Source organism: Saimiri boliviensis, chromosome 14 (assembly GCF_048565385.1).
Source record: "Saimiri boliviensis isolate mSaiBol1 chromosome 14, mSaiBol1.pri, whole genome shotgun sequence".
Taxonomy (NCBI): Eukaryota; Metazoa; Chordata; class Mammalia; order Primates; family Cebidae; genus Saimiri; species Saimiri boliviensis.
The window spans coordinates 19,740,072-19,765,330 of NC_133462.1; the positions used below are offsets into that span (position 1 = coordinate 19,740,072).

The 25,259-nt window shown below is 49.5% G+C and overlaps 3 long non-coding RNA genes across 7 annotated transcripts; 2 read left to right on the top strand and 1 right to left on the bottom strand.

Moving 5' to 3' along the window:
* Window positions 1–628: 628 nt before the first annotated feature.
* LOC104652821 (uncharacterized) lies at window positions 629–17,640 on the top strand. 3 transcript variants are annotated; one of them, XR_005578627.2, is made up of 5 exons: window positions 629–914; window positions 2,466–2,513; window positions 10,845–10,958; window positions 11,576–11,706; window positions 14,725–17,640. It is a non-coding gene; the product is annotated as an uncharacterized LOC104652821 (long non-coding RNA). The 3 variants fall into 3 exon arrangements; XR_746112.3 differs by having other exon boundaries at window positions 630–914; window positions 11,576–11,669; XR_746113.3 differs by lacking the exon at window positions 11,576–11,706 and having other exon boundaries at window positions 631–914.
* On the top strand, window positions 2,521–4,240 carry LOC141581282 (uncharacterized). The gene is made up of 3 exons (XR_012513859.1): window positions 2,521–2,956; window positions 3,500–3,537; window positions 4,165–4,240. It is a non-coding gene; the product is annotated as an uncharacterized LOC141581282 (long non-coding RNA).
* On the bottom strand, window positions 4,246–25,236 carry LOC141581281 (uncharacterized). Of its 3 annotated transcripts, none has more exons than XR_012513858.1 (4): window positions 19,959–25,236; window positions 15,695–19,105; window positions 14,863–14,964; window positions 4,246–4,481 (listed from the first exon to the last, which is right to left on the bottom strand). It is a non-coding gene; the product is annotated as an uncharacterized LOC141581281 (long non-coding RNA). The 3 variants fall into 3 exon arrangements; XR_012513857.1 differs by having other exon boundaries at window positions 15,695–19,130; XR_012513856.1 differs by having other exon boundaries at window positions 15,695–18,726; window positions 19,029–25,236.
* Between the last annotated feature and the right edge of the window lie 23 nt (window positions 25,237–25,259).

Here is a 25,259-nt window from a genome sequence, read left to right on the forward strand (position 1 = left end):
GGTGGGAGGGTCTCCAGCGCCTGGTGCAAATCTCCAAGTAAGTTGGGAAACGGCACCAAGGGTGGTTGTAAAACTTTGGTTTGGCGCGGCGGATAGGCGATCCAGCGCAGAAAGCTGAAGAAACTTGTTTTTTTGTTTTTTTTGAGGCGGAGTCTCGCTGTTGTCACCCAGGCTGGAGTGCAGTGGCGCGATCTCGATTCACTGCAACCTCCGCCTCCGGGGTTCAAGTGATTCTCCTGCCTCAGCCTCCGGAATAGCCCCAGCTAATTTTTTGTATTTTTAGTAGAGACGGGGTTTCACCGTGTTAGCCAGGATGGTCTCGATCTTCTGACCTCGTGATCCACCCGACTGGGTCTCCCAAAGTGTTGGAATTGCAGATGTGAGCCACCTGAACTAAAAACTTTTGCTGTGCTCGCAGGCGGATCGGCCGTAAGCGCTTCCTATTGGCTAATGTGGAGAGAAACTACATATCCATTGGCTACTAGATCCGTCTATTTGAGGCTGACTGCGAGCGTCACTGCGTTCTGTGTTGCCAGAAAACGGAGTGTCCGCCTAGTAACACCTCATAGCTTTTCCCATTGGTCACCGTTTCCGGAAGCCCGCCCTCTCGTTTCCGGAAGCCCGCCCTCTCATTTCCGGAAGCCCGCCCTCTCGTTTCCGGAAGCCCGAAGCATGCTGTTTGCAGATGGCGTCCAGGCTCACGGTGGGAAGTTGATTCCGCGGGCTTGGGCTGTTCGGCCAAGCACCCGCCGAATATGGGACGCTGGAGAGTCAGCAATGTGGAGTCCTCGCCTTCGGCGTCCGCGGCTGGGAAATAGGCCATCCCCACGTCGGGAACTGGGACTCGGGCTCGGTCTGGGCCCTTTCCCGTCAGCCCACCAGACTCTTGGGCGCCTGACTGCACTGGAGCCGAGGTAGTTTCCCGACCTCTGACCCGTAGTGTCTCGAGATTAAAGGTCTGCATGTAAGCAAGCATGAAAGAAAAAAAAGAAAGAAAAAAAAAAAAACAAAAACGGGGCTTTTCAGCCCCCCTAGGTAAAACGACCTTTTAATTTTAGGCAGGTGTTTTGTTGCAGAACGCCTCGGGGTGGGAGGGAGTGGCCGGCGGGTTGAGGTTTATTAAGTAAAATACGTTCCTGGCTTATACTATGTTTATAGTAAAGTATCACAACCTTTTTTAAAATATTTCGCTTTTTAGTGGAATATCTCTGATAAGGACAGCCAGTTAACACGGCTTTTTGTTGTTGTTGCTAATTACACCAATTTTTAGTTTTGATGGTTGTCCTAACAACAGCAACTTCTCAGGCTTGGAAAAAATGAAATTTCTTGTGGGAAATTTCTGTAAAAGGCACAGCGAGTTAGTTTGGAATTGTTTTAAAGGAAATAAGTTCCTGGTTTTGTTTTGTTTTTTTGGTTTTGTTTTTTGTTTTTGTGTTTTTTTTTTTTGAGACGGAGTTTCGCTCTTGTTACCCAGGCTGGAGTGCAATGGCGCGATCTCGGCTCACCGCAACCTCCGCCTCCCGGGTTCAGGCAATTCTCCTGCCTCAGCCTCCTGAGTAGCTGGGATTATAGGCACATGCCACCATGCCCAGCTGATATTTTTGTATTTTTAGTAGAGACGGGGTTTCACCATGTCGACCAGGATGGTCTCGAACTCTCCACCTCGTGATCCATCCGCCTCGGCCTCCCAAAGTGCTGGGATTACAGGCTTGAGCCACCGCGCCCGGCAAGTTCCTGGTTTTGATATGTTAGTAGCATTTTCCCCAATGTCTTTAAAATCTTATTTTTCGGCACGTATATAGAGTAACTTTTGTGAAAGAAACAGCCAGTTAAGGAGATTTTGGGATTGCCTTTATGAACTATAATCCTGGTTTTGATTTTTTTTTTTTTTTTGAGACGGCATTTCGCTCTTGTTACCCATGCTGGAGTGCAATGGCACGATCTCGGCCCACCGCAACCTCTGCCTCCTGGGTTCAGGCAATTCTCCTGCCTCAGCCTCCTGAGTAGCTGGGATTACAGGCACGCGCCACCATGCCCAGCTAATTTTTTTGTACTTTTAGTAGAGACGGGGTTTCACCATGTTGACCAGGATGGTCTCGATCTCTTGACCTCGTGATCCACCCGCCTCGGCCTCCCAAAGTGCTGGGATTACAGGCTTGAGCCACCGCACCCGGCCCCTATGCGTTGTATTCTTTGTCGTTTATGGCATTATTCTGAGGAGGGTCAAAGACTCTTCATATGTTAGAAGCGTCCTGCGCTAAACAGGCTCACCACCTCGCTGTTCCCCCAATATTTGAAATGCACAGTTTTTGCTCTGGTTTAATGGTTAGGGCAAGACTTCTCACTTGTTTTAGACCTAACAGCACTTTAAAAATTGGCTAACTTTGGTTTTTTGTTTGTTTGTTTTGTTTTGTTTTTGGCTTGATTTCCTTCTGTTTATGCTGATACTTTTCTCATCTCAATAGGAATCGGGAGGGAGCTTTTCCTGTTCTCTGTTTTGGATGCATTTGAAGGTAAGTCTCCTCGGAACCGTATTTTGGACTCATTTTGTAGGCTTTGCCAAATGACCTTTTTACTCTCATGTATATTGCATTTTCTTTGGATAGTCTCATAGATTCTCAAAGATATTTCCTTATTTTACTATTCATGAGTTTAGAAGTACATTTACTTTGCTGAGTTTTCAATTACTTCTTTCTCTTCTGTCATACGTAATTTACAAGACAAATACTTGCCAGAGAGGATAACTTAAGGGATGTGGAAAGTGAGTTTCTTTGTGCTTATCAAGTGTGGTTGATTTTTAATCAGTGCGCATTCAGCATATGCCTGGGACTCTGGCTTTATTTATCAGCTTTCTCATTCTGAACCTTTCAGTGAACTTCTGTGTATTTGATTCATCATGAGGAAGATGGCGACACGGAGGGTGCCTGATTTCCAGGTTTACATCCGTTGCCCCAGGGTTAGTGCCTGGCCCTCCTCTGGTCTTTGCTGCTGTAACTTTGCCCTGTTAATTGAAAATGCGGCTATAAACACTTTTGGGTGTTACTGGCATTTACTGTCCTCACAGTTTAGAGAGAAGCCCTGTCACATTTTCAGCATCTTCCTCTGCTTTCTGTCATTTCTAAACCACCGCACCTGACCTGGTGTAATCTTCATTGTGTGTGAGTTTGCGCAGATGTAATTTGGGCCTTCACTTCTCCTCAAAACCTAATGCCCTCCTCCCACCTCCACCAGAATCAAGCTCGAACCCACTACCCTCCCCCACCCACTGCAAGCTTGAACATTTGATGGTGGGCACCCCTCCCTGACTTTGTATTGTAGAGGGTTCTCTTGGGTCTTATTCTCTGTGGGTCTGTACTGCGCTCTAGTGTGTGCAGCGTGTTCCTGAAGGAGGGTCACAGGGAGTTGTTGAGCATAGAGAGCCTGATGTTTCTTAAGGTCTTCCTCCGAGAAGGAAGAGGCCAAACCTACACAGGCAAATCTTGTTTGTTTACTCTTCTAGGTCCAGATTTTGAATGAACCACTGTAGAGATTGAACAGGTGAGACTCAGCTTACCGTAGTTACACCAAGGAAGGCCTAGCTGGTGACTTAAGCTGTGGTTTTGGGTGGCACGAGAGTGGTCAGGGGGACAGTAGGGAAGTGTACACATAACCCAAAGGGAGAAGAGAGAAGCCCCTCAGAAATTAGGGCAAAGTCTCACAGTCTCTTTCCCCATGGTGTCACTGGCATGTGGGTTACCTCCCCACTGTGTCCCCCAAGGACATGAGGCTGCAGACTGCAGTGCCAGTGAGCAGAGGAGCTGTGGGGATGAAGTTTGATCGCTGCATTCAAACACACATCCCGGTGCATGTGCGTCTCTTCTGATGCAGCGCCTGATGGGTGAGCTCTGCTTCTCCACACAGTGGCTTAGGAGTGGAAGGAAACATTCTGTTTAGTGCTTGACGGTTTGTTGTGACCTCATGTCATAGCGATTAGTGCCAATGACCCTAACAGTTTAAAATGGTTGAGCTTGTGGGTAGGTATTTGGGAGATAGTATATGTGTTACCTAGTCTTTGTCATCTGCAGTGGTTTTGTTACTTTTCGCATGAATGCTGAGAATGTTTAGTAACTGTAGATGATACAGAAATCACCAGTCACTCTAAAATCCTCCCATTTCTTGGTCTAGAGCTGCACCTGGACCCCCCAGTAGTGAGGAGACCCGAAAACCAGAAAAAGCGAAGCAAGTAGGCCCTTTAAACCAGTCATCTGTATTCTCTTTCAGTTTATTCTGTTTGTATGTTGTTTACATCTTTTAAGGGTTATAATCATCTTGTTCAGATCTCAGCATATAAAATGACCCATCTGTAGATGTCAGGCTCCAACCATACCCCAAGAGTTGCCTGGTTTTCTTTCAATTCCAGATATCCCTGGAGGGAACATTCCAGATTCCCTGAGTCGTTTCCAGGTTGAAGTCCTGTAGGCTTCCTCTGTTTTGAGGAGTTCCTGTCAGAGAAAGACCTGATTTTGGATTTTTAGCTTTAATGCTTGTGAAAAGCTATAAAAAATAATTTTCTACCCCTAGCTTTACAGTACTGTTGATTAGAAATTAAAATTCCTTCAGGAGGATTAAACTGCCATTTCAGTTACCCTAATTCCAAAACTTTTGGTCGTTAGAATTTTCTTTAATGTTCATGAAGAAGTCTTTTATATTTTCCATTAAGATTGATTCTCTTTAGCAGTTAATTTTGAAAGTTGCTTTCTTAAACATCCAAATTCAGTTCTCTTAGTTTTCTTTCTGCTACAATTTGATTTTTTCTTGGGACAGAGTCTCGCTATGTTGCCTAGGCTGGAATGCAGTGGTATGATCTCAGCTCATTGCAGCCTCTGCCTCCTGGATTCAAGCACTTCTCCTGCCTCAGCCTCCCTAGTAGCTAGGCTTACAGGCATGAGCCACCACACCCGGCTTGTTTTTGTATTTGTAGTAGAGATGGGGTTTCACCATGCTGGCCGAGTGATTTGCCCACCTCCGTCTGCAAAGTGCTGAGATTACAGGCAGAAGCCACTGCACTGAGCCTCTGCTACAGATTTCAACTTAACACCAAAGGCCTTTTTTAATGAAAAAGGGCAAAGCACAGAGGGGACAGTAGAGGGCACCGTCAGCCCCAGCATGGAAATGAAGTTCCTGCTTCAAAATGAACCATCACAGCAGTGTCGGCTTGTTGATTTGGACCCTAAATTCTCTTATAATTTTAACCTGTATTAGGGAAAAGGGGGCCTGTCTCTTAAGCCAACCAGTTTTTCGTATTCAGTATTTATGTATCGTTTGTTGCTAAGTGTTTTCTCATTTCTATTACAGTGCGTTCTGTGGGCTGTCCTTCGCAGTATCTTCTCCACATGTTTATAAAGCTGAGTAGTTCTTTTTTTTTTTTTTTTTCCGAGATGGAATTTGGATCTTGTTGGTCAGGCTGGAATGCAGTGGCACGATATCGGCTCACTGCAGTGCAGCCTCTCTGCCTCCTGGGTTCCAGTAATTCTCCTGCCTCAGCCTCCCGAGTAGCTGGGATTACGGGCATGTCCCACCATGCCCATCTAATTTTGTATTTTTAGTAGAGACAAGGTTTCTCCATGTTGGTCAAGCTGGTCTGGAACTCCCGACCTCAGGTGATCTGCCCACCTTGGCCTCCCAAAGTGCTGGTATTACAGGCATGAGCCACTGCACCTGGCCAAAGCTGAGTAGTTGTGTGTGTCAGCTCAGCACTCCTAGTATCACCCTCGCTACTCTCCTGCTGTGTGTAGGTGGGGGCCTGTCCATCTCCTGGGTCCCCACTGTTAGCACTGAAGGTACCCACCCGATGTGTCTGTCACTTCCTTCCATCCACCTTTATTGTGGTTCTCATGTTTCTGCCTCCCTAGAGACCATTTCTCTCTAGAGCAGTGGTTTCCAATAGAAATACAATGCCAGACATACAAGTCATTTTATATTTTCTAGTAGTCACTTTAGAAAAGTTAGAAACAGGTGAAATCAGTATTTTATTTCACCTCAAATGTTAGCATTATCCAACGTCTTATCAAAATAAAAGTTATTAATGAGTTTACAGTCTTTTTTTTTTTTTTTCTTTTGAGACAAGGTCTTGCCTTGTCGCCCAGACTAGAATTCAATGAGTGGCACCAGCATAGCTCACTGCAGCCTCAAACTCCGGGGCTCAAGAGATCCTCCTTCCTCAGCCTTCCTAGTAGTTCGGACTACAAGCGTACACCACCATGTCCAGCAAATTTTTTTTTTTTTTTTTTTTTTTTGAGACAGAGTTGCGCTCTTGTTACCCAGGCTGGAGTGCAATGGCACGATCTCGGCTCACCGCAACCTCCGCCTCCTGGGTTCAGGCAATTCTCCTGCCTCAGCTTCCTGAGTAGCTGGGATCACAGGCATGCGCCACCATGCCCAGCTAATTTTTTTGTATTTTTAGTAGAGGGGGGGTTTCACCATGTTGACCAGGATGGTCTCGATCTCTCGACCTCATGATCCACCCGCCTCTGCCTCCCAAAGTGCTGGGATTACAGGCTTGAGCCACCGCGCCCGGCCTTTTTTTTTTTTTTTTTTAAAGACATAGTCTTACTCTGTCACCCAGGCTGGAGTGCAGTGGCACAATCTTGGCTCATTGCAGCCTTGACCTCTGGGGCTCAAATGATCCTCCCACCTCAGTCTCCCAAGTAACTGAGACCAAAAACATGTGCCGCCATGCCTGAATATTTTTTGTATTTTTTGTTGAGACAGGGTTTTGCCGTGTTGTCCAAGCTGGTCTTGAACTCCAGAGCTCAAGCGATCCACCCACCTTGGCCTCCCAGCGTGCTGGGATTATAGGTGTGAACCACTGTCCTTGGCCTAATTTTTTTTTTTTTCCTGAAGAGATGGGATCTTGCTATGTTGCCCAGACTGGTCTTAAACTCCTTGCTCAAGCAGTCCTCCTGCCTTGGCCTTCCAAAATGCTGGGATTACAGATGTGAGCCACCACACTGGCCCATTCTTTCTTTTATACTGAGTATTCAAAATGTTTTAAAAATGTGTTTTACACTTACAGCGTTTCTCAGGTTGGACTAGCCATCTTTCACATGCTCAGTAGCTGCATGTGACAAGTGGCTGCCTTATTGGACAGCACAGCTCTGGAGAGTGATTTTATGTACATCCCCACTGCTCTCTCTGCCTTCTTTATTACCTTCTACGCCCATACCCCTGGAGTCATCGTGTTCCTGTCTCCTCTCTGTCTCTTGGATTTCTTTAATATGGAGAATCAATTCCAATTCCTTAACACCCTGCCCTGATTTTTTCTGTCTCATGTTCAAGGCTCAGTTTTCCTCTCATCCTCATTTTAGTGTTTTCCCAGAAGATGTGACGTACCATTTTGTCTTGGTTGGGTATTTATTTGCAATACAAGAACGATTCTTTGATACATTAGTGACTTACATACTTTCCTTGTTTTTTTGAGTACATCTTTCCTGACAGAATTTCAAATTATTTCTAGCGTTTAACTAGAAAAGGTTTTTTGTTTGTTTGTTTTTTTTGAGACAGAGTTTCACTCTTGTCACCCAGGCTGGAGCACAGTGACGTGACCTTGGCTTACTGCAACATCTGCCTTCCAGGTTCAAGTGATTCTCCTGCCTCAGCCTCCCAAGCAGTAGCTGGGATTATATATGTGAGCGACCACATTTGGCTAATTTTTGTGTTTTTAGTAGAGATAGGGTTTTGCCATTTTGGCCAGGCTGGTCTGGAACTCCTGACCTCAAGCAGTCTACCCACCTCGGCCTCCCAAAGTGCTGGGATTACAGGCATGAGCCACTGTACCTGGTCTAGAAAGCTTTTATTTTTTATTTTTTTTCAAGACGGAGTTTCACTTTTGTTACCCAGGCTGGAGTGCAGTGGCGCGATCTCGGCTCACCGCAACCTCCGCTTCCTGGGTTCAAGCAATTCTCCTGCCTCAGCCTCCCAAGTAGCTGGGACTACAGGCATGCACCACCATGCCCAGCTAATTTTTGTATTTTTAGTAGAGACGGGGTTTCACCATGTTGACCAGAATGGTCTTGACCTCTTGACCTGGTGATCCACCCGCCTCGGCCTCCCAAAGTGCTGGGATTACAGGCGTGAGCCACCGCACCTGGCCTTTTTTTTTTTTTTTTTTTTTTTTTTTTTTTTTTTTTTTTTTTTTTGAGACGGAGTTTCACTCTTGTTACCCAGGCTGGAGTACAATGGCACGATCTCGGCTCACCGCAACCTCCGCCTCCTGGGTTCAGGCAATTCTCCTGCCTCAGCCTCCTGAGTAGCTGGGATTATAGGCACGCACCACCATGCCTAGCTAATTTTTTGTATTTTTAGTAGAGACGGGGTTTCACCATGTTGACCAGGATGGTCTCGATCTCTTGACCTCATGATCCACCCGCCTCGGCCTCCCAAAGTGCTGGGATTACAGGCTTGAGCCACCGCGCCCAGCCTCTGGCCTAGCTTTTATTTTTTGAGACTGAGTCTTGCTTTGTCCCCCAGGCTAGAATGCAATGGCACGTCTCGGCTTACTGCAGCCTTGCCTCCCAGTTTGAAGCAGTTCTCCCTGCCTCAGCCTCCCGAGAAGGTGCCTGCCACCAGGGTCGGCTGAATTTTGTATTTTCAGTAGAGATGGGTTTCGCCATGGTGGTCAGTCTGGTCTTGAACTCCTGATCTCAGGTGATCTGCCCGCCTTGGCCTTCCAAAATGCTGGGATTACTTGTGAGCCACCGTGCCCAGCCAGAAAACTTAAAAAGTGTGTATAGAGCCCCTTATGTTTCTGCTTGATTTTTGAAATAACATATTTAGGTCTTCTGTATATTTTAGGATGTAAGATCTCTGTGTGTTGCTTAGCATCATGGAATATTTTTGGTAATTATTTTTATTTATGAAATAAATAAAATGTATGTATTTTAGAGTTTTCATTAATACAGAATTTCATGTTCATAGCTTCGCCCGGTAAATGTCTGTAATCCTTGCAATTTGGGAGGCCAAGGCAGGCGGATTGCCTGAGGTCAGGAGTTTGAGACCAGCCTGGCCAATATGGTGAAACCTTGTCTCTACTAAAAATACAAAATTGGCCAGGTGTCATGTCTCACACCTGTAATCCCAACACTTTGGGAGGCTGAGGCAGGTGGATCACCTGAGGTCAGGGGTTCGAAACCAGCCTGGCCAACATGGAAAAACCTGTCTCTACTAAAAATACAAAATTAGCTGGATGTTGTGGTGCATGCCTGTAATCCCAGCTACTTGGGAGACTGCACTCCAGCCTGGGCATCAAGAGCAAAACTCTGTCTCAGAAAAAAAAATCAGCTGTGTATGGTGGTAGGTTCCTATAATCCCAGCTACTTTGGAGACTGAGTCAGGAGAATCACTTGAACCCAGGAGGCGGAGGTTGCAGTGAGCCAAGATAACGCCACTTCACTCCAGCCTAGGAGAAAGAACAAAACTCTGTCTTTAAAAAAAAAAAGAATTTTATATTATCTCTCATATCAAAAATGAAAATTTATTTTTACAAATTTCTATTTGAGACCGGGTGCGGTGGCTGATTCCTGTAATCCCAGTGCTTTGGGAGGCCAAGGCGGGCGGATTACGAGGTCAGCAGATAAAGAGATCATCCTGGCTGACATGGTGAAACCCGTCTCTATTAAAAATACAAAAACTTAGCCAGGCGTGGTGGCCCGTGCCTGTAGTCCCAGCTACTCAGGAGGCTGAGGCAGGAGAATTACCTGAACCCGGGAGGCGGAGGCTGCAGTGAGCCAAGATCGCCTCACTGCACTCCAGCCTGGGTAACAAGAGCGAGACTTTGTTTCAAAAATAAAAAAAATTACTACTTGAGTGATAGAATTATTTTACTCCAAGAAAGGTTCATTAAAAATAGGTATAGTGATTGTGTTCTTTGCTGTGCTCAAATGAAAAATGATGAGGGAACAGGATGTTAAGAGTTGCAGTGAGAGAGGGTGGAAAGGAGGGAGTCCAGAGTCAGGCAGACAGGTTTTCTGGAAGGCTTACATGGGACTGCTGTGGTTTGAATGTGTTCCCTCAAGTTCGTGTGTTGGAAACTCAACCCCTAATGCAACCATGTGGACCAGCGGAACCTTTAAGAGGTGATGAGGTCATGAAGGCTCTGCCCTCATGAATGGATGAAGGCAGAGTGGGTTAGTTGTCTCGGGAAGTGGGTTCCTGATAAAAGCATGAGGTTGGCTTCCTTCCCTTTCTCTCTTTCTCACATGTGGTCACTCTCTTGTTCTTCCGCCTTCCACCGTAGGATGACACAGCAAGACCTTCACCAGGTGCAGGCCCCTCCCCTTCCCAGGGTTCAGAACTGTAAGCCAAATAACCTCTTGCTTATAAATCACCCAGTCTGTGGTATTCTGTTGTAGCAACACAAGCAGGCTGAGACAGGGACACTCAGAGGGCTCATCTCTCTACTTGATGGAGCACTCCCTGCGTGGTACCTTGTATTCTTAGACCTGATGCTGTAAATGCTGTTCGAGTGCCTTGAAGGTTTTTATGTTTGAGGAGTTTACAGAGAAGCCCCTATAGGCTTCAGATCCCTTCTGTTGCTTCTTTGCTCTTGAGTAAGTCCCCTACCCTGGTGTTAAATTAGATCATAATGTGGTCCTTGGACCAACACTATCAGTATCACCTGAAAAACATGCTGGAAATGCAGATTCACAAGCTGTGCCCATAATACTAGGAGTGAGACCCAACAATCTGTATTTAACAAGCCCCTCAGGTGAGTCTGATGCACATAGAAATTTGAGATGCTGTTAGATGATGTTTGAGTTCGTGCTATCCAAATGACTGACACGCATGTCTGCTTGATGTTTACACAGGCCTCTGGAGCCTTCTGGAATCTACAGTCCCTGTTGCTCCCTCTGGGAGTTTTCTAGTCCCTCTAACTTGAAGCATGTCTTTCAGAGCCCCGCACCACCCAGGTTGGACATCTGGTGAGTTCTGTGGTCTACATATCCATGTTTGTGACATTCTGGGAAGGGTGGCCCAGGCTGTGATTTACCATCTGCTGCTGCAGGCTCTATATGGTATTCAGAAGGGAGGGGGAGATGCTGTGTGCCTCTTTTGAAGGGTTTCCTGCTCAGCATATCCCTATTTGGTGTTTATCTCCTCATTGACTTTACTGTGTAAATGCAGTTTGTGTAAACATCTCTACTGGGTCATGCGTGCATATACATGTTTCTGTGAACATACAAAGTCTGCATGAGTGGGTGGACTCTCCACATCGTGTCATTTGTTGTCCATCATTACATATCTGTGGTGTCTCCTCTACCTTATTTTCTGCCATTTTACCTACTTCTACCTGAGGTACAATGACAATTTAATGACTATCACATAAAATACAACTGTATGGTTTTTTTCACCCTATCGGGCCCTCCTCCTCAGCGGACTTCCCTGTGGGACCCGTGTCTCTAACTCATCAGTGACAGTGGTTTATATGGTTTTAGTTTCAAAAATTTTTTCAGTTTCTTTTTACTGATTTTTATTTATGTTAATTTTAACTAGATGGGCATTGTTACATATTTGTTTTTTTACTATGTTTATAATTTAGATCGATTTTCACATCTCAACTCAGTTAAGAAAGAGTGTGGGAAATAGGACTCAACAGATAGGACAAGTGGTTCAGATTCCCGAGGCTAACTCAGGTGAGGATGTATCATTGAATCTGGCAAGCAGCTCTCGGTAAGTGTCATCTTTGTTTATATGAATCGGAGTTTTGCTGTGTTGCCCAGGCTGGAGTGCAATGGCCTGATCTTGGCTCACTGCAACCTCCATGTCCCAAGTTGAATTGATTCTTCTGCCTGAGCCTCCAGAGTAGATGGGATTACAGGTGCCAACCACACCTGACTAATTTTTGTATTTTTAGTAGAGACAGGGTTTCACCATATTGACCAGTCTGGTTTCAAACCTGAAATAATCCGCCCACCTTGGTCTCCCAGAGTGTTAGAATTATAGGCATGAGCCACCGCACCTGGCCTGTCACTTTTGAGTGGCATTCTTGAGTGTCTTGATGTTTGTTCATTTCTGTGGAGTTTGATACTACTCGTTTCTCTGCTTGCTGTTTTTTTCAGTCCCTTATCACTTGACCTGCTGTTACATTATGTTTGATTTATTACGTATGCCGCATCAGCCTGGGTCTCTCTTTACAGACTTCGTATACATACCTCTGTACCTAGGGATCTGGATTATATCAAGATCCCACATCCTCACTGTCCACCCCACCCTCCATGCCTTTCTGAAGTTTTCTAGTCCCTCCTTTTCATTTGTTATCCTTAAAGCCCAGCCCCATGCCTGACTTTGGTTTCCACTGAGTTCTCTTATAAGAATTCTACATGTGGATATTAAATCTTTGGCAAGATCATTTTTTTTTTTTTTTTGAGACAGAGTTTCGCTCTTGTTACCCAGGCTGGAGTGCAATGGCGCGATCTCGGCTCACCACAACCTCCGCCTCCTGGGTTCAGGCAATTCTCCTGCCTCAACCTCCCGAGTAGCTGGGATTACAGGCACGTGCCACCACGCCCAGCTAATTTTTTGTATTTTTAGTAGAGACGGGGTTTCACTATGTTGACCGGGATGGTCTCGATCTCTCAACCTCGTGATCCACCCGCCTCGGCCTCCCAAAGTGCTGGGATTACAGGCTTGAGCCACCGCGCCCGGCCTTGGCAAGATCATTTACCTGGGCGGCTCTCAGCTAATCCTCCTTCCTAAACACCCAATAGGAAAGACATTCTGGAGGAGGTGGAATATGAAGGTTTTAAAATAATCTTTCAATATGTGCTTCATGACAGGTCTTGGAGATGCCTTGTGGGTGTGGCTTTGGAGGAGGGATGGTTACGAGGAAATTGTGGATATTAAGAAAGTCGGCCGGGCGCGGTGGCTCAAGCCTGTAATCCCAGCACTTTGGGAGGCCGAGGCGGGTGGATCACGAGGTTGAGAGATCGAGACCATCCTGGTCAACATGGTGAAACCCCGTCTCTACTAAAAATATATAAAGCTAGCTGGGCATGGTGGTGCGTGCCTGTAATCCCAGCTACTCGGGAGGCTGAGGCAGGAGAATTGCCTGAACCCAGGAGGCGGAGGTTGCGGTGAGCCGAGATCGCGCCATTGCACTCCAGCCTAGGTAACAAGAGCGAAACTCCGTCTCAAAAAAAAAAAAAAAAGTCAGGAGGGCCGGGTGCGGTGGCTCAAGCCTGTAATCCCAGCACTTTGGGAGGCCGAGGCGGGTGGATCACAAGGTCGAGAGATCGAGACCATCCTGGTCAGCATGGTGAAACCCCGTCTCTACTAAAGATACAAAAAATTAGCTGGGCATGGTGGCACGTGCCTGTAATCCCAGCTACTCAGGAGGCTGAGGCAGGAGAATTGCCTGAACCCAGGAGGCGGAGGTTGCGGTGAGCCGAGATCGCGCCATTGCACTCCAGCCTAGGTAACAAGAGCGAAACTCCGTCTCAAAAAAAAAAAAAAAAAAAAAGGTTAGAATGATGCCTCCTCGCCGGGCGCGGTGGCTCAAGCCTGTAATCCCAGCACTTTGGGAGGCCGAGGCGGGTGGATCACGAGGTCGAGAGATCGAGACCATCCTGGTCAACATGGTGAAACCCCGTCTCTACTAAAAAGTGCGAAAAATTAGCTGGGCATGGTGGCACGTGCCTGTAATCCCAGCTACTCAGGAGGCTGAGGCAGGAGAATTGCCTGAGCCCAGGAGGCGGAGGTTGCGGTGAGCCGAGATCGCGCCATTGCACTCCAGCCTGGGTAACAAGGGTGAAACTCTGTCTCAAAAAAAAAAAAAGAAGAATGATGCCTCCTCTTCAATGCCACCCCACCTCCATCCCCACCCTCCAGAAGGTTCCTGCAAGCCGCACCTGTAACGTAAAAATTAAAACCTCAGGCTGGGCAGCGTGGTTCATGCCAGTAATCCCAGGACTTTGGGAGGCCAAGGTGGGTGGATCACCTGAGGTCAGGAGTTTGAGACCAGGATAGCCAACATGACAAAAACCTGGTCTCTACTAAAAAACAAACAAAATTAGTTGGGCATGGTGGCGGGAACCTGTAATCCCAGCTACTTGGTAGGCTGAGGCAGGAGGATTACTTGGAGGCAGAGGTTGTGGTGAGCCACGGTTCCCATTGCCCTCCAGCCTGGGCAACGGAGCAAGTCTGTCTCATAACAAACAAACCTCAAGAATTTCTGGATCAAGCCTTGGATCGTCATCACCACTATCACCAGGGGCTCTTTTTTTTTTTTTTTTTTTTGAGACGGAGTTTCGCTCTTGTTACCCAGGCTGGAGTGCAATGGCGCGATCTCGGCTCACCGCAACCTCCGCCTCCTGGGTTCAGGCAATTCTCCTGCCTCAGCCTCCTGAGTAGCTGGGATTACAGGCACATGCCACCATGCCCAGCTAATTTTTTATATTTTTAGTAGAGACGGGGTTTCACCATGTTGGCCTGGATGGTCTCAATCTCTTGACCTCGTGATCCACCCGTCTCGGCCTCCCAAAGTGCTGGGATTACAGGCTTGAGCCACTGCGCCCGGCCACCAGGGGCTCTATTGCTGGTCACCATAGTCCAGCCTCCATCCCCTAAAATCCTGGGGAAACGGCACCAGACTCTCCCCTGTCTCGATTTTGGGGGTTTGCCCTAAGACAGTCTTGCTTTCACTAAGAACAATCTTGGGATTCCCTGTCTTGGCATACCCTCCTACTCTAGGGGACACAGGACCAGTGTCACCCCAAAACCGGGAGTCCCAGCAGAGCATCGCCTCCCCCTGAGTGGCATCCATCCTGACCTGGCTTCTACTCGGAGAAGGGCCCAAGTGTAGAAACGTGCGTGATGAGCTAAGCTTACCTGTAGCTGAAACGTCAGCGCAGACTGCAGAGCGCTGGGACCACATTTTCCAGAATCCTTCGCCACTCCTGGGGTGCTCTCACGGTCAGCACATCTCATTGGCTTACAGAAGAGAGATCGTCAACGTCATTTGGGCATCTTAACAGTGGGCTCCTAAACTTGGTGTGCCCTGTGCTGATGTCAGAGGCACCCTGTGCGGGCAAAGTCAACTGCCTGCCGCCTATCTAGCTCCAAAACTACAATCCCCAGTGGCCTCTGTGGTCACTTCTGCTACCCGCCCTACACGCCTTCCTATGTATTGCATTGACGTCAGAAGTACTTCAGGTCAGTGGGCCAGCCCCTAGTCTGGTTGGCACCCAGGGAGGCCTCCCTCTTCAGGACTTCCCCACACCTCTGCCCCTTACCTGACCTTCACTTTCAAGATCTACAGTGTGCACCTGCATTCCGTGGGTGCCCTTTAGGCAGTCAGCTTGCCCCTCCATGTGTTCCTGTGTTACTCAATGAGGTTGCAAGCTGGAAGCCCCAGAGAGCTCTCAGAATTTGGCTGCTCTCTTGTGGGCACCTCCAGGCCATTTTCCTTCCATTTGAGCCCACAGGGTTAGAGGCAAACCCTCACTCAGTTGCTTGGGGACAAGGACTTCACTCCCTGGGCCAAGCCTGAAACTGAGCTTGAGGGTGGTGGGTCTTGCTGGGCACCTCTGGATGGGAATTGGCTACCCTGCCGATTTATCACATTCCTGGCCCCAGCTGTGGGGCTCTGGAGTGGACTGCTGCACTTCACCTCTTGGGGAGGGAGATTCCACTTGAGAGTCAACAAAGAGGTCAGAATTACCTGTAATTCCATCCTGACCGTCGAGATGGATGCCCTTAGCTTTTCTTGTGGTGGAGACTGCCTCGTTGGTACTGGTCAAAGTTCATTCCTATTCCTGGAAGACGAGCTCGTTCTAACAGGAGTCTTCCCTCAGCATTCCTCTCTGCTCCATCCATACCGCAGTCACTCATGAAGTAGTTAAATGTAAACACATAGGGAACAGTTTAAATATTGTTATTTAAACTGTCCCCCCTGAAGGGCGGGGACAGCAGAGATGCCTCTGATTACTAGTGGCTGGAAAGGACTCCCAGAAATAGGGCTGTCTCAGCTGCCCCTGACCAGTTTGGTAAATTGGAGATTAGAGGGAAGACGTTGCAGTGGGAGGTGCAAGGAAGCATGATTTCAGAGGCCAGACTCTTGCTACAATGTAGAAGGATTATGGTGGCCCATGGATTTGATTAAGGTTGAATTTTAAATATGCATAGGTGAAGATACAGACGTTATTCACACATAGAACAAGGAGTTGGACAGAATCTGACCTGAATTTTACATTTGAGAGCATTTTCAGCTTCTGGCAGTTGGGACATTTCACCCAAAATTTCAGATTCCCTGCTTCTCTGAAAATAAATCTGCCTTAGGTCTGCACTGTTTTTAGTGTCAATTTGAGTGAAACAAAGTCTTTCTCATTTGGACATAACCTATAGGATCTGTCTATCTGCTGCACCTTCTATAGTGTCCTTTATACTGAGGTTGAAACCACTGACTACCTAACATTTTGCACCCCTCTCGTTTTTATTACCTTCCTGACCCCTGAAGGGTTTGCCTTTTCCACCTCTGGGCGGGGGCAGATCAGACAATCCTGAGTGTCAGGCTGAGGAGGGTAGACGGAGTAAGCTGGGTTTTGAAGGATATTAATAAGGGATTTGATGGTAAGTCAGTGATATGTGGGAAATACTAATTGATATGGTACGCAGACTTAAGAGGAAGTGTTCTAATGCCCAAGAATGGTGACTGCGATGCCCCTGACTTAAGTGAAAGCAAGTAACATTTAGAAAACACCAACAGTTGCCAGGCTACTCAAGAGGCTTGTTTGTTAATTTTTTTCCATTTTTGCTTTGTTGCCCACGCTAGAGAGCAGTGCCACGATCTTGTAATCTCCACTTCCTGGATTGAAGTGATTGACATGCCTCAGCCTCCTGAGTAGCTAGCATTACAGGTGCACAGTACCATGTGTGGCTAATTTTTTGTATTTTTAGTACACATGGGGTTTTTCAATGTTGGCCAAACTGGTCACCAACTCCTGACCTCAGGTGATCACCAACAGCCTCCTAAGGTGCTGGAATTAACAGGTATGAGCCACCACGCCTGGCCAAGACTCATTTTTGATAATGAGTAAATTTAGTTATTTCAGATTTGCCTTGACTGTCCTCAATAAATCAAGTGGAATTTGGAAAGAAAACCCGATATCTTAATTTTGAACTCATGGTACAGATTATTCACACCTGGATGTTACCAGAGAAACAAGAATTCAGTTGTTTCTAAAAACAACATTGATTTGAAAGTGTTAATACCAGGAATACATAAGAAATTGAAGACGGGACATTTCCCAAGGTAACATTGAATAATTTGCGTGTATACTTCACACTAGCAATGTTACCACGAAAGCATTCTTTCTGGTTGGCTCGGAAAAGCCAGAAGCTTGTGGTATGTGACTTGTCCTGTGCCATCACTTTGAGACTCAGTAGGTCCACCCTAAACTGCTTGCTGCCTGTATATAACCAGTATGTTCCTAAATGTAGTTTTTTAACACAGTATTTAGGGGAAATTAATCAAAGGCCGCAAGCACTTGAATAGTTCTTGAAGATGAGACCTGTAAGCCTGGAAGAGTGCCAGCCACAAATGAACTGTTGGGTTTATGAGGGAACCACAAGCTTAAATAAATAAATTCGAAGCAACTAAGTAAAAAAGGAATTTCTCTTGTTTTGGTACGTTATTTTAGGTATGTGATTAATCACATATTTAAAGGGAATTGGAGAAGATTCCAGATACTCTCATATGCATGACATCTTAATTATACAAAATACAGCAAGGCTACCTTAGGAAATTTGGTATTACTACCAAGGGTCTTTGCATGAGAAGGTGAATAAAAATGAGAATTATATTTGTAACAATCAGGTAACTGGCAGAAAAGTTAGGATATTTTTCTTAGTTTTTTTCTTTACCTTCATTCCTTAACACAAATGCCACCTACCTACAAAACACTCACTAGATTATTTTTAGTGATATGGGAAGCACAGCCTGCAAATCGATATATCCAGGGTCCAGATCCCATCCATTCCATACTTGTATTGCCCTGTGGCTACATTTCTCAAAGAGATACAAGAGACAGGAATGTGAACCATCTTCACTTGAGGTCACCCTGTACCCTCCTGCAGGTGGACAATGAGCTCTCCTGTGAGGCTTTTCTTAGCTATGCTCTGGTGGCCTTTATCCTAAAGAATAGGCCACTGAGAATGCTGAGCCAATTTAAATCCATAGGTGAGCCAACAAAATCCCAACCGCTTCCAGAAATTCACAAACCTAAAATGTAACCGGACAAAACACGACTAAAAGTAACCCAGGCAGAGACGCTGAAACAAGGTCACAAAAACAAAGCCTGACCTTCAAGAAGGCAGCAGCTTTCAAGAGACTCACCTATACTGCATCCATACAGGACTGTGGCTGAGATTCCTTGCTGCCTCCCCAGTGGGTTCTACACCGGAGGTTTCTTCCTCTTGCACAAGCCTCCACAAATCCTGGTGTCCACAGACTATGCTGTGGTCGTCCTGGTGAGGAGTGGCCAGAACCAGTCGGTGACCATCACAGGAGGCTTGTCCTTTGCCAAGTCTCATGTATCCGTGACCGGACAACAGGGAAACCTCACTGAGACCCCAGGAGCCGCTGGTGCCTCACGCAGACGCAGTGGGAACAAGGACTCACTCCTGGATCCAGGAAATCAGGCTGCGACCCCTTAAAGAAATGGCGGCGGGGGCCAGGAAAGACATGCGCTGGGCCTGCAGAGGCATGGGAAAGGGGTGTGGGAGAGACAAATCCAGGGTCCAACCCATAGGACTTTTGTCCAGAGGACCTCCTCTAGAGGTCCTCTGCTTCGGCTCCAGGCAAAGGAGGAACTTGAGGGTGCCTGATGGGCCCTTCTTGGGGGATCCCGTTTGGGATCCCACAGGGTAAACAGGAATGGAAGTACAATAGAGGGGGAAAGGGCCTGCCCGGGGTACACAAATATCCCATGGGCCTAAATACGTAGTTTCCCCACCCAGCCACACGGCAGGTGCCCCTGATACAAACTCCCACGTACCCAGCAAAACCTAGTCCGTTCCGCTGGCTCCTAGAATCTGTGGCAATCGTAATATTCAGTGCTTGAAGGCACTTTACCTAGGAGCAGAGGAACCGGATGGCCCTGAAAAATGAGAAAGTGCACGTGGGATGCAACACCACCTTTTTGACAGGGCCAAGGCCAGCCACGCAGCCATTCAGAGGAACACGGAGACCAAGAAAGCTTCCCTGTCCCAGACAGGTGTGGAAACCCACAGCCCCACAATTATGGCACCCACCGAATTGTCCAGAAACAGTTTTGGAGGCTGAAACAGACAGGAAACGGATCCCCACAAAGTTTCTCCCTGCTGGCCGGGAAGTTTTCTTTGTGGAAGACACTGAGCCAAATCAAGAAGCCTCTAGATTTCTCAGAAACAGGGAGGACATAGCACAGGCCAGAGTCCAGGCCAAATACAGCAGCATGCCACTGCCACGGGCATCCCCTGCGGATCCGACGCAGCTGCCTCCCCATGTTGCCCAGGCCTCCACCAACCCCAACTGGAACCGGTCACAAAGTGACGGGCAAGCCTGACAAGGGGCCACAGGACCTAGGCTCAGGGAGAGACACGGAGAGTCTAACCAGAAGAAAGGCCCAAATGCAAAACTGCCCTCTGGCACACGGGGCACAGGAGTCCCAAAACACACACGCCAGCACAGATACAGTTATAGATGCAGAGCGCAAGAGAGCGAGCAAGCACACGCGTGCGGGAAAGGAGAGAAATCAGAGAAGGGGACACACACACAAAATTCATTCTCTCTCTCTCCCTGAAACCCACACCGTCCCCCAGGCAGCCCCTGAAGCTGCAGCAGGTTCTGCTCTCCTTGATGACAACCCTCGGGTGAGAGTAGCCCACGGGCACACAGGCAGATGTGTCCCGGAGATGACAAGGGCACAGCATTTGGCGAGACTCACCTGTACCCTGTCGACGCAGGCCTGAGGCTGGGATTCCGTGCTGCCTCCCCGGTGCTTTCTGCGCCTAAGGTTTCTTCCTCCTGGTCGAGCCTCGGCGAATCCTGGACTCCGCAGACTATGCTGTGGACGTCCTGTCGAGGTGTAGCCTGAGCCCCGTCGGTGACCGACTGCCACAGGGGACTCCTCCTTTGCCAAGTCTCAGGAACCCATCACCAGGCAACAGTGTAGGTCACTGGGACCCGAGGAGCGGCCTCACGCATGCGCACTGGGAAGGCTGACCCACGCCTGGCTCTGGGAAGTCAGGCTGTCCCACGTTAAAGAAATGGCAGCGGCAGCCGGGAAAGTGGCATGCGCAGGGTTTGGAGAAGCGTGGGAAAGGGGTGTGTGAGAGACAAAGCCAGGGTCCAACCCATAGGCCTTTTGTCCTCAGGACCTCCTCTAGAGGTCTGCTTCAGCTCCAGGCAAAGGAGGAGCTTCAGGGTGCCCGATGGGCTTTCCAGAGTCCTCTTCGGGGATACGGTGTGGCATCCCAAGGTAAGCAGCAATGGGATTACAATGGAGAGAGGTGGGAAAGGCCTCCCTGGGGCACGGAAAGATCCCATGGGCCTCAAGGCGTGGTGTCCCCCACCCCGCCACCTGGCAGGTACCCCTGCCGCAACCTCCGCTGCACCCAGCAAAACCTAGTCCCTTTGGCTGGCTGCTTGGGGTCTGTGGCAGCCAGAAGATTCAGTGCTTGACAGCACTTTCCCTAGGAGCATAGGAACCGGATGGCCCTCAAGAATGGAAGAGAAAGTACAGGTGGGATGCTCTGAGGATGGGCTTGCCTCCTGCAGGTGGTCGATGGGCTGTGGTGAGGCTTTTGTCCTTGACTGGGGTGTGATACCCTTGGTCCTGACACAGAGGCCGTGCGGGATGGGAAGGAGATTGAAACCCCTGCAGGTCCGACGCATCTCCCTCCCCACGTTGCCCAGGCCTCCACCAACCCCAAGTCGAATTGGCGACAATAAGATTGAAAAGCCTGACAAGTGGCGACAGGACCCAGGATAAGGTAGAAACGAGAGAGTCTCACCAGAAGAAAGGCCGACGTGCCAGGAACCGCCCTCTGGCACACGAGGCATGTTCGTCCCAACATGCACCCACCTACACAGACTCATAGAGACAAGAGAGAGCGAGCGAGTCCGCAGGAAACGAGAGAGAGAAGTCAAAGAAAGGGAGACACAGACACGCGGGTGCACACATACAGATACAGAGACACACACACACACACATACACACACACAGTTACACAACCCACCCACCCCTGGCTGCCCCTGAACCTGCAGGGTTCTGCTCTCCTCGACGACAACCTTCGGCTGAGAGAGCAGCCCAAGGGCACACAGGCACATGTTTCCTGGAGATGACGAGAGGACGACATCTGGGGAGAATGAACTGTACCCCGCAGACGCAGGCCTGAGGCTGGGATTCCTCGTTGCCTCCCGGGTGCTTTCTGTGCCTGAGGTTTCTTCCTCCTGGTCGGGCCTCCACAAATCCTGGCCTCCGCAGACTATGCTGTGGACATCCTGGCCAGGGGTAGCCTGAGCCCTGTAGGTGACCCACCGCCACAGGGGGCTCCTCCTTTGCCACGTCTCAGGAACCCATCACATGGCAACAGTGGAAGGTCACTGGTGCCGCGGGCAGGTGCACTGGGAGGGAGGACCGAAACCGGCTGCAGGAAGTCAGGCTTCGACCCCTTGAAGAAATAGTGGCGGTGGCTAGGAAAGCGGCAAGTGCCAGGTTTGGAGAGGCGTGGGAAAGGAGTGTGTGAGAGGTGAAGCCAGGGTCCGACCCAAGGGCTTTTGTCCACAGGACCTCCTCCAAAGGTCTTCTGCTTCAGCTCCAGCTAGAGGAGGAGTTTCAGAGCGCTCGATGGGCTCTTTGGGGTCCTCGTTGGGGATCCGGTGTGGGATCCCACAGGGTAAGCAGGAATGGGGTTACAATGGAGAGAGGCGGGAAGGGCCTCCCTGGGGCACAGAAAGATCCCATGGGCCTCAAGGCGTGCTGTCCCCCACCCCGCCACCCGGCAGTTAACCCTGACGCCACCTCCCCTGCACCCAGCGAAACCCAGTCCCTTTGGCTGACGTCCGGAATCTGTGGCACCCAGAAGATTCAGTGCTTTAAGGCACATTCCCTAGGAGCAGAGGAACCAGATGGCCCTCAAGAGAGAGAGACAAAGTGCAGGTGGGATGCAACACCGCCTTTTTGGCAGGGCCAAGGCCAGCCACGCAGCCATCCAGAGGAACACGGAGACCAAGAAAGCTTCCCTGTCCCAGACAGGTGTGGAAGCCCACAGCCCCACAATTATGGCACCCACCGAATTGTCCAGAAACAGTTTTGGAGGCCGAAACAGACAGGAAACGGATCCCCACAAAGTTTCTCCCTGCTGGCCGGGGAAGTGTTCTTTGTGGAAGACACTGAGCCAGATCAAGAAGCCTCTAGACTTGTCAGAAACAGGGAGGACATAGCACAGGCCAGAGTCCAGGCCAAATGCAGCAGCATGCCACCGCCACGGGCGTCCCGGGAGGAGTACCAAACGCTTCACTTGGCCAGAAAGCCCAGCGCTGGACTCAAAGAGATGCTTGCCACATCCCGTTCCCGGCGTCCTTCCCCATCCCTGTGTCGAGCTAGATTTCTCCCTGAGGGCCAAGGCCAGAGAAGTGAGAACCATCCCTCTGAGGTTGATGGGCACCCCTCTTGCAGGTGGCCGATGAGCTGTGGTGAGGCTTTTGTCCTTGACTGGGGTGTGATGGCCTTGGTCCTGAAACAGAGGCCGCTCAGGATGGGGAGGTGATTGAAACCCCTGCGGATCCGACGCAGCTGCCTCCCCTCGTTGCCCAGGCCTCCACCAACCCCAACTGGAACCCGCGAGATAGCGACTGACAAGCCTGACAAGGGGCCACAGGACCTAGGCTCAGGCAGAGACACAGAGAGTCTAACCAGAAGAAAGGCCCACGTGCAAAACTGCCCTCTGGCACACGGGGCACGTGCGTCCCAAGACACAGACGCCAGCACAGATACAGTTACAGATGCAGAGCGCGAGAGCGAGCATACGCATGCGGGAAAGGAGAGAAATCAGAGAAGGGGACACACACACACACACACATTCTCTTTCTCTCTTTCTCTCTCTCTCTCTCTCTCTCTCTCTCTCTCTCTCAAACCCACACCGCCCCCCAAGCAGCCCCTGAAGCTGCAGCCATCAGGTTCTGCTCTCCTTGATGACAACCCTCGGGTGAGAGCAGCCCACGGGCACACAGGCAGATGTGTCCCGGAGATGACAAGGGCACGGCCTTTGGCGAGACTCACCTGTACCCTGTCGACGCAGGCCTGAGGCTGGGATTCCGTGCTGCCTCCCCGGTGCTTTCTGCGCCTAAGGTTTCTTCCTCCTGGTCGAGCCTCGGCGAATCCTGGACTCCGCAGACTATGCTGTGGACGTCCTGTCGAGGTGTAGCCTGAGCCCCGTCGGTGACCGACTGCCACAGGGGACTCCTCCTTTGCCAAGTCTCAGGAACCCATCACCAGGCAACAGTGAAAGGTCACTGGGACCCGAGGAGCGGCCTCACGCATGCGCACTGGGATGGCCGACCCACGCCTGGCTCTGGGAAGTCAGGCTGTCCCACGTTAAAGAAATGGCAGCGGCAGCCGGGAATGTGGCATGGGCTGGGATTGGAGAGGCGTGGGAAACGGGTGTGTGAGAGACAAAGCCAGTGTCCAACCCATAGGCCTTTTGTCCTCAGGACCTCCTCTAGAGGTCTGCTTCAGCTCCAGGCAAAGGAGGAGCTTCAGGGTGCCCGATGGGCTTTCCGGAGTTCTCTTCGGGGATACGGTGTGGCATCCCAAGGTAAGCAGCAATGGGATTACAATGGAGAGAGGTGGGAAAGGCCTCCCTGGGGCACGGAAAGATCCCATGGGCCTCAAGGCGTGGTGTCCCCCACCCCGCCACCTGGCAGGTACCCCTGCCGCAACCTCCGCTGCACCCAGCAAAACCTAGTCCCTTTGGCTGGCTGCTTGGGGTCTGTGGCAGCCAGAAGATTCAGTGCTTGACAGCACTTTCCCTAGGAGCATAGGAACGGGATGGCCCTCAAGAATGAGAGAGAAAGTACAGGTGGGATGCTCTGAGGATGGGCTTGCCTCCTGCAGGTGGCCTATGAGTTGTGGTGAGGCTTTTGTCCTTGACTGGGGTGTGATACCCTCGGTCCTGACACAGAGGCCGTGCAGGATGGGAAGGAGATTGAAACCCCTGCAGGTCCGACGAATCTCCCTCCCCACGTTGCCCAGGCCTCCACCAACCCCAAGTCGAACTGGCGACAATAAGATTGACAAGCCGGACCGGGCGCAGTGGATCAAGCCTGTAATCCCAGCACTTTGGGAGGCCAAGGCGGGTGGATCAAGAGGTCGAGAGATCGAGACCATCCTGGTCAACATGGTGAAACCCTGTCTCTACTAAAAATAGAAAACATGGCCGGGCAGGGTGGCTCAAGCCTGTAATCCCAGCGCTTTGGGAGGCCGAGGCGGGTGGATCACAAGGTCGAGAGATCAAGACCATCCTGGTCAACATGGTGAAACCCCGTCTCTACTAAAAATACAAAAAAATTAGCTGGGCATGGTGGCATGTGCCTGTAATCCCAGCTACTCAGGAGGCTGAGGCAGGAGAATTGCCTGAGCCCAGGAGGCGGAGGTTGTGGTGAGCCGAGATCGCGCCATTGCACTCCAGCCTGGGTAACAAGAGCGAGACTCCGTCTCAAAAACAAAAACAAAAACAAAAACAAACAAACAAACAAAAAATACAAAACATTAGCTGGGCATGGTGGCTCGTGTCTGTAATCCCAGCGACTCAGGAGGCTGAGGCAGGAGAATTGCCTGAACCCAGGAGGCGGAGGTTGCGGTAAGCCGAGATTGCGCCATTGCACTCCAGCCTGGGTAACAAGAGGGAAACTCCGTCTCGAAAAAAAAAAAAAAAAAAAAAGATTGACAAGCCTGAAAAGTGGCCACAGGACCCAGGATCAGGCAGAGAGATGGAGAGAGTCTCACCAGAAGAAAGGCCGACGTGCCAGAAACCACCCTCTGGCACACAGGGCACTTTCGTCCCAACACGCACCCATCTACACAGACTCATAGAGACGAGAGAGAGCGAGCGAGTCCGCAGGAAACGAGAGAGAGAAATCAAAGAAAGGGAGACAAGGACACGTGGGCGCACACACACAGACACAGAGACACACACAGAGACACGCACACAGACACACAGAGTAACACCCACCCACCCACCCC